Below are 9902 nucleotides of genomic sequence, written 5' to 3'. Positions count from 1 at the left end.
TGGAGAAGAGGGCCTCCTGGTGGTCACAGGCATGCCTGCAGCTCCCCTGTCACCCTGACAGGTTTGTGTCTGGACTCACAGGGACTTGCCAACATTGTGTCTCTTGCACAATAATATACAGCTGTGTCCTCAGTTACTGAGTTTCTCAGTTTCAGGTAAACTTGTTTCTTGGAGGTGTCCCTGGAGATGCTGACTCGGGACTGAAGACTTGGGTTATAGTCTGTGCTTCCACTATACCATATAGCACCAATCCAATCCAGCCCCTTTCCAGGGGCCTGGCGGACCCAGTGTACACCATAGCTGGTTAGAGAGAATCCAGAGACCGAGCAGGTGAGGGACAGCGTCTGTGAGGGTGTCACCAGGCTTGGTCCCGACTCCTGCAGCTGTACCTGAGACAGGACACCTGGGGACAGAGACCCACAGTGAGTCAAGGCTCAGAGGCCCAATACCCACCTTAGAGTCTCTGTCCAGGGGATACTCACATACAGGAGCTGCCACCAGAAAGAGGAGGAACAAGCGCTGATGCATGTTCTGTCCACGAGGTCCATGATCTCAGACACCGTGTCAGGGGGAGAGGGAGCTAAGTTGGGCTGAGTGTGAACGTGGTTTTAATCCTGGGTCCCGAGTGCAGATTTGCATGGGGGAGCCTCGGTAGAGAAAGGAGCGGACCCAGGGGAGGCTGGTGTGTGGGGTCCCTGGGAGGTGCTGACTGTGGCTCAGAGCACTCAGGCCTGTCCCTGGGGCCCTATCAGAGCCGGGCCTCTTCCTGCAGCACAGGAAACGTGCTGAGGAGCTCTCAGGAAACAGGAATTGCTGAGGGGGCAACGGCAGCAGGGGAGGAGAGTCCCCGTGTCTCAGGTCCCTGATGACCAAATCCAGCCCCTCCCAGGGTCTCTACCCAGTAGAAAGGCCCCTGCCCCTCCGTGTCCCTGTGTGGTGACTCCTGTTCTCCCACTGAGATGGAAAACCTCGGGCGTAACAGGCAGTGGAACTGTTACAGGCTCTATCCAATCCATGGTTGATCAATTTTCACTCTATTTGCTCTCATCTTTCATGAACATTCCTTCCCCTGAAGCAGAGTCACTCCCTAATTTCAAGGTAGTTTTTAAGGTACATTTTTTTTAATTTCACTGTTAATGGTATTGTATTGGGACAAGGAAGATGCTTCTGCCTAGGTGACCTTCCTGGTGGGGTTGGCCAACAGCACCTAAACCTGGCCAGTCCTGTGTACAACTCAGTGTCCAAAAGATAATCATGAACTTCAGGACACTATTCTTGGGGTTCATCACTGATGAATCCCTATCCATGTTTGATGCTTAGAAAGACCCAATAAAGGGTCCTCAACACACAATCTATTGGGCCAAAATTTTGGACTTTGTTCAAAGACTAACCCATGTTACAAATATACAGTGTGCAAGTCCTGAGAAATGTCACATGGGGCCCTACCTTGCCCCCAAATGAAGGGACCTAGACATAGTCTGTGTCACCTAAGTGTACCCCTAATTCCATGTAGCACCAGAAGGTTGAATTAAATGTAAGGAACTCAAAACTGTGCTTTATAATTTGATGTTTTAAAAAGTCAGCATTTGGGTTTGGAGTAATAGCACAGCAGGTTGGGCATTTGCCTTGCACTCAGCTGTCCTGGGTTCAATTCCCAGAACCCGATATGGTCTCCCATGCAGGGCCAGAAGTAATTCCTGAGAGCATGAGTCAGGAATAACCCCGGTGCAGTGCCAGGTCTTACCTGAAAAGAAAAAAAAGTCAGCATTAAACATCAAAAGTTAACAAAACACCCAGCAAGTTCAACAAAATTCTACCAAAAATAAACCCAGAGATAAACAGCAACTCAGGCAACATGATTATTGAGATCGATGAGTATTCCACCTCATGTACATGATGTCTCTAAAAGGATTAATAAACATTCTCTATATAAAGCCCATGGCTCTCTTCGGCTCTGTCCCAGAGCACCTGCAAGCCCAGGACGGTGGATCCTCACAGATCTGACCCCACCTGGACTGTCTCTGTGAGCTCCATCCCTGGCAGCAGTTTCCAAGGGAGTTGGACTCCAGATCTCAGATAAAGTCTGGAGAGGATGAGGAGTTGCACAATGATGGGACTGTTTCCTAAAGATTGACACTATCTTTCCTAAAGATAGAACACTAGAAAATAGAGAACATTCTTTTTTTAAAATCTTTATTTATTAATATTTTAAATTTTATTGAATTGCCGTGAGATAGTTACAAGTTTTCATGTTTGAGTTACAATCACACAATGATCAAACACCCTTCCTTCCACCAGTGCACATTCTCCACGACCAATCTCCCCACTGTACTCCCCCTTCCCTGGCCTCCCCCTGCCTCCATGGCAGACGATATTTCCCATACTCTCTCTCTACTTTTGGACATTATGGTTTGCAATACAGGCACTGAGAGGTCATCATGCTTGGTCCAATATCTACTTTCAGCACACATCTCACAACCCTACTGATTCCTAAAGCCATCATTTTCTTAGTGATCTCTTCTCTATTCCATCTGCCTTCTCCTCTCCGCTCATGAGGTAGGCTTCCAGCTGTGGAGCAATCCTCCTGGCCCTTGTATATACTGTCCTTGGGTGTCAGTCTCATGTTATGTTATTATATACTCCAAAATGAGTGCAGTCATTCTGTCTGTCCCTCTCTTTCTGACTCATTTCACTTAACATGATAATCTCCATGTTTATCCATGTATATGCAAATTTTATGACTTCATCTCTCCTAACAGTTGCATAGTATTGCATTGTGTAGATGTACCTAAGTATCTTTAATTAGTCATCTGTTCTAGGGCACTTGTGTTGTTTGCAGATTTGGGCTATTGTGAACAGTGCTGCAATGAACATATAGGTACAGATGTCATTTCTACTTTCCTTTTTTTCATCCTCGGGATATATTCCTAGAAGTGGTATTGCAGGGACATATGGAAGCTCAATTTCTAGGGGGTTTTTTTTTTGGGAATTTTTTTTTCTTTTTGGGTCACACCCCACAATGGACAGGGGTTACTCCTGGCTTTGAACTCAGGAATTACTCCTGACGGTGCTCAGGGGACCATATGGGATGCTGGGAATCAAACCCAGGTAGGCTGCATGCAAGGCAAACACCTGCCCGCTGTTCTATCACTCCAGGCCCTCAGTTTCTAGTTTTTGAAGGACTGTCCATATTGTTACTGTGTCTGGCATATCGAATACTCTCGGTAGCTTGCCGGGCCATATTGTTTTCCAGAAAGGCTGGACCAGTCGGCATTCAACAGGGAATATTCTTGATTCTATAAAAACTTGTTTCCAACCACCAACTTTGACTGTAGATTTTATAAAATATTTTTAAAAATTATTTTCAGCATATTAAATAAGATGCATTTCTATTTTCAATGTTTCTTGACACATTTTGTAGGTGTTTCACTATTACAGATGTATACTAAAAATATCCCTGTTTATCATTTGGAATTTATTAGAAAGATGTTAAGAAATCAATTAGAAATGAATGAAAGCCCAGATCATCATTTTGTGTTTTCTCATTGTTAGACAGTCCTGGATGAAAGATCTAGCTTTTAATTTTGTTCATAATAGCAATTTGGATTGGTTCAATGAAATGCTCTCCAGGTAAGTGTCCCAAGATCATTGTCCAGGACCACTAATTGATACCTGAACACTACAGGGTGAACCAGGACACAGATAGGAAGTAAATACATAGTGTTTCAGGTGTGTTCCCCAAGTCAAAGAAAAATATAGATTGTCCATATTTGGATAATATCATTTTTAAATAATGACTAGATATCCATCATTTTAAGAAAATTAAACTTACTTATTTTGAATTGAACCTCAGTGAGATACACAATTACAAAGTTGTTCATGATTGGGTTTCAAACATATAATATTTCAACACCCATCGCTTCACCAGGGTACATTTACCACCACCAATGTACCTAGTTTCTCTCTTGCCCTTCCTCACCTTGCTGCCTCTATGGCAGGCATTATTCTTCTCTCCCTCCCTCCCTCTCTCTCTCTCTTTCTCTCTCTCTGCCTTCCTCTCTCTCTCTCTATGTCTCATTGTGGAATTATGGTTTGCAAGAAAGATACTGAAAGGTTATAGGTAAATTCCTTTACCTACTTTCAATACTCAGTTTGTGCCCAAAGTGATCAATACTAACTATTGTCCTACTGGTCCCTTCTCTATCCTAACTGCTCTTTGCCCCACACACTCTTTTGGATGGCTTCAAACCATGCACCAGTCCTTCTGGCTCCTGTTTTTTCTGGCCTTGGATATTAGCTCATACTATTTTTTTTAATATTGCACAAATGAATGCAGTCATTCTATATCTATCCCTGTCCTTCTGACTCACACAGCAAGATACTGTTCATGTCCATCCATTTACAAGCAAATTTCCTCACGTCAGTTTTCCTAGTGGCTGCATAGTATTCCATTGTGTAATTGTACCATGGTTTCCTTAACCGGTCAATTGTTCTCGGACACTTGAGTTGTTTCCAGATTCTGGCCATTGGGAATAGTGCTGCAATGAACATAGAAATGCAGATGGCATTTCTGCTACGTGTTTTGGACGCCCAGGGTGGTATTCCTGGATCAAATCCAGTTTTTTGAGAAAATTCCATATTGTTTTCCAAAAAGGCTAAACCAGTCGACATTCCCACAATGAATGAGAACCCTTTTCTCCCCTCTCCCCACATCTATGCCAGCACTGGTTGCTCTGTTCCTTTGGATGTTCGCTAATCTCTGTGGTGTGAGATTATATCTCACTGTTGCCTGATTTGAGTCTACCAGATTATTCACTTAATCACTTAATCACTTAACTTCCCATTAGTCGTCGATTTGCTCGAGCGGGCGCCAGTAATATCTCCATTTGACCCTGTCGCGTGCTAGTGTAGCCCAATGGCATCTGTTCGCTCTGGGAACATAAAGAGCCTCAAACCGATCATTCATGATCTTGATGAAGAAGTCTGACCATCTGGTAGGTGGGCGGCCACGTGGTCTTTTGACATCCCTTGGAATCCAGTCGGTAATAGCTCTAGTCCAGCGATCCTCTTTAAATCTCATTACGTGACCAGCCCATCTGATTTTTGACACCTTGGCAAACGAGATGGCGTCCCTGATTCTTAATCGTCGACAGATGTCGGAACTCTGGATTCTGTCTCTCATTTGAGTGAAACGTGATATTCCAAACATAGCTCTTTCAATTCCTCTTTGGGAGACCCGAATCGCGTTCTCATCCTGTTTCGGTACGGCCCAGGTCTCTGAGGCATATGTTAAGGCAGGAAGAACAGTGGAATCAAAGAGATGAGCCAGGAACCGGAGGTTCTTCGTTCTCTTAGCTATTTCTTCGACGTTCTTGAAGGCGTTCCAAGCCACTCTCTTCCTTCTGCGTAGCTCGGGCGCCAGGTCATTTGTCATGTTGAATTCTCGACCTAGGTACACATAGCTGTTGCATTCGGAGATGGTCGTTCCATTGAGAGCGAATGGAGCATCAGGAACGAGGCTGTTTCTCATAAACATTGTCTTCGTAAGATTCAGCTTTAGTCCTATCTGTCCACACTCATGGTCAAATTCGGCCAGCATTTGTGCCGCTAGGCTGATGTGTGGTTTTATTAAAACAATGTCATCACCAAAGCTGGGAGCTCTTTGGGCTTAATGCGGCAATATGGGAATATGCCATTTTTGACAACATTGATGAGGAATATGATCGACTGGTACAGCACCTCCATGAATGTTCGAGGAACGCCAAGAGAGAGATAGCCACAAAAAGTCGCCTGTCTTCGAAAACTCTTGAGCTTATTCACCAGCATGGTTTGGCGCATGCCTCAGGCAACCGCAAGCTAACTTCCGAGCTCGGAAAGCAGTGCAGAGATGCGATCAAGGAAGACCTCAAAGAGAGAAGAGCAGAAGTGCTGGTACATGCGGCAGAAGCCGGGAAAAGTATTCGTAACGCCCGCCTGTCCTTTGCCAACTACAAAACCAAGATGACTGCCCTCCGACACCTGATGGATCCACCGCATTCTCCAGAATGGCAATGGATAAGATTATCCATGACTTCTACTCAAATCTCTTCGATAGCCATTTCCACTTGCCCACATATCAAATCCCACAGGATGGATATGTCGTTCCCAACATTCTCCCTTCCGAAATCTGACACGCCATTTCATCGGTAAAGAAACGAACAGCACCCGGCCCAGACAAGGTCAGACCTGAACACCTGAAGAACCTACCGTCAGTACTCATCAATACACTGGCTCGGCTCTTCACTCGCTACCTGTCTGAATGCAAGGTTTCGTCCCAATGGAAAACCAGCAGGACAGTACTACTGTTCAAGAAGGGAGACATCCATGACATTGGCAACTATCACCTGATCTGCCTATTGTCTGTCATCTACAAGTTGTTCACTCGAGTCATCCTAAATAGGATTGGCAGAACACTAGATGAAGGACAACCATGCGAGCAAGCCAGGTTCCGGAAAGGATTCAGCACCATTGACCATATCCACACGATAACCAAGTACTACTTCTACTACCCAGCCGTTGCCACACTTCAGGATGCTTTCCGGACCGGCGCGGCTGCTTGAGGCTGCGCGACACATCATAAAACACTAAATACCCATCTTCTGGAATTGTCGTACCATATTTGATAGGGTTCAAATATGGTAACACCTACAAGGGTGATTAGAGGTCATCCCAAAAGCCTCTATCCCTCTCAGAAAGACTGGCAAGCTACCGAGAGTATTCTGCCTGCACGGAAGAGCCTAGCAAGCTATCCGCTGTGTATTCGATATGCCAAAACCAGTAACTACAACTGGTCTCATTCACCTGACCCTGAAGGCTTCACCGACATGGCAGCACTGAGAAGGATGAGAAAGGAGAGGCCGACAAAATTTCAAGGCCGACCTAGGCTGCTACAACGAAGGAAGACAAAAATGATCGTCTGTACTTTCAGTGCACCTACGCTAGCATCAGATGCATCCATCGAGGACCTGATGGTACAAGCGCGAATGATCAAGTACGACATCATTGTTCTGACCGAGACAAGAAGGCACGAATCTCGCCATGCCGTTTTCGACACTGGAGAAGAATTGTTCCTCGGAACATGCGATAAAAGAGGTGTTGGAGGCATCGGTGTCCTTGTCAACACAAACTTGGTCAAGAGCATTGATTCATTCGAATGCCTAACAACCCGAATCGGACGTTTACATTTGAATAGATGTGGCTCACTGCCTGCAGTTTCTATCTTCGTTGTCTACGTACCAACATCTCATTATGATGAAAGAGAAATCGAGAAGTTCTACATGGAGCTAGAGAAGTTCTATAAAGAAGACCACACCTTCTACAAGATCATTGTGGGTGATTTTAATGCCAAGATATGACCGAGAAGATCAGCTGAAGAACTTCACATCACCTAGAATGGAACGAACAGGGTGATAGACAGTCTGAGTTCATCATGTCGACCAAGACCATTCATCGTAACTCACAGTTCCAGAAGGCAGAATATAAACGATGGACATGGGAGTCTCCCGGTGGACGATTCCACAACAAAATAGACCACATCATATTCAATCACGGTTTTGCCTGACTGATGTCGCTGTTGTCCCAAAATTTCGAACGGGATCAGACCACTGTCTCCTTCGTGCAAAATTCTACTTCACAGAGCGGGGAGAAAGGGCTGCAAAGTTCAAAAAGAGAACTCCCAGAATGACCACCAACTGGGAACTCTTTGGTACTATTGCGGCAACATGGGAAGATGCCATTGTTGACAACATTGACGAGGAATATAATCAACTGGTTCAGCACCTCCATGAATGTGCGAGGAACGCCAAGAGAGAGATAGCCACAAAAAGTCGCCTGTCTTCGAAAACTCTTGAGCTAATTCGCCAGCGTGGTTTGGCACATGCCTCAGGCAACCGCAAGCTAATGTCCGAGCTTGCAAAGCAGTGCAGAGATGCGATCAAGGAAGACCTCAAAGAGAGAAGAGCAGAAGTACTGGTAGATGCGGCAGAAGCCGGGAAAAGTATTCGTAACGCCCGCCTGTCCTTCGCCAACTATAAGACCAAGATGACTGCCCTCCGACGTCCTGATGGATCCATCACATCCTCCAGAACGGCAATGGAGAAGATTATCCATGACTTCTACTCAAATCTCTTGGATAGCCATGTCCACTTGCCGATATACCAAATTCCACAGGATGGGTATGTCGTTCCCAACGTTCTCCCTTCCGAAATCCGACACGCCATTTCGTCGGTAAAGAAACAAACAGCACCCGGCCCAGACAAGGTCAGACCTGAACACCTGAAGAACCTGCCGTCAGTACTCATCAATACACAGGCTCGGCTCTTCACTCGCTACCTGTCTGAATGCAAGGTTCCGTCCCAATTGAAAACCAGCAGGACCGTACTACTGTTCAAGAAGGGAGACATCCATGACATTGGCAACTATCGCCCGATCTGCCTATTGTCTGTCATCTACAAGTTGTTCACTCGAGTCATCCTGAATAGGATTGGCAGAACACTAGATGAAGGACAACCATGCGAGCAAGCAGGGTTCCACAAAGGATTCAGCACCATCGACCATATCCACACGATAACCAAGCTCATTGAGGTTTCTCGGGAGTTCAAGATGCCGCTCTGCTTAACGTTAATTGATTTAAAGAAGGCCTTTGATTCTGTTGAGACAGAAGCGGTCATTGAAGCCCTAGCCAATCAGGGCATTCAAGCCCAATACACCAGGATCCTCGTTGAACTGTATTGCGGATTCACTACCAGGATCTCACCATTCTACAAAGAAGTGATCGTTGATGTCAAGAGAGGGGTGCGGCAGGGTGATACCATTTCACCGAAACTCTTCAGTGCCACCCTTGAGAACATCTTGCGAGGACTAGAATGGGAAGGAATGGGAGTGAAGATAGATGGTCGGCAACTACACCACCTCCGCTTTGCTGATGACATTGTTTTAATAACACCAAACATCAGCCAAGCGGCAGAAATGCTGGCCGTCTTTGACCATCAGAGTGGAAAGGTAGGACTACAGCTTATTCTTACGAAGACAATGTTTATGAGAAACAGCCTTGTTCCTGACGCCCCATTCGCTCTCAATGGAACGGCCATCTCCGAATGCAACAGCTATGTGTACCTAGGTCGAGAGGTCAACATGACAAATGACCTGGCACCCGAGCTGAGCAGGAGGAAGAGAGCGGCTAGGAATGCCTTCAGGAACGTCGAAGAAATAGCTAAGAGGACGAAGAACCTCTGGCTCCGGTCACATCTCTTTGATTCCACTGTTCTTCCTGCTTTAACATATGCCTCAGAGACCTGGACCCTACGCAAACAAGATGAGAACGCTATTCAGGTCTCCCAAAGAAGAATAGAAAGAGCTATGCTTGGAATATCACGTTTCACTCAAATGAGAGAACGAATCCGGAGTTCTGACATCCGTTGACGATCAAGGATCAGGGAAGCTGTCTCATTTGCCAAGGTGTCAAAAATCAGATGGGCTGGTCACGTAATGAGATTTAAAGACGACCGTTGGACTAGAGCTGTTACTGATTGGATTCCACGGGATGTCAAGGGACCGCGTGGCCGCCCACCTACCAGATGGTCAGACTTCTTCGTCAAGATCATGAACGATCGCTTTGAGGCCCTTCATGTTCCCCAGAGCGAACAGATGCCATTGGGCTACACTAGCACGCGACAGGGACAAATGGAGACATTACTGGCACCCGCTCGAGCAAATTGACGACTAATGGGAAGTTAAGTGATTAAGTGATTAAGTGATCCAAGCTCATTGAGGTTTCTCGGGAGTTCAAGATGCCGCTCTGTTTAACGTTCATTGATTTAAAAAAGGCCTTTGATTCAGTTGAGACGGAAGCGGTCATTGAAGCC

This window comes from Sorex fumeus, unplaced genomic scaffold (genome assembly GCF_029834395.1).
Source record: "Sorex fumeus unplaced genomic scaffold, SorFum_2.1 ptg000028l, whole genome shotgun sequence".
Classification (NCBI taxonomy): domain Eukaryota; kingdom Metazoa; phylum Chordata; class Mammalia; order Eulipotyphla; family Soricidae; genus Sorex; species Sorex fumeus.
This window is presented reverse-complemented; position numbering follows the sequence as displayed.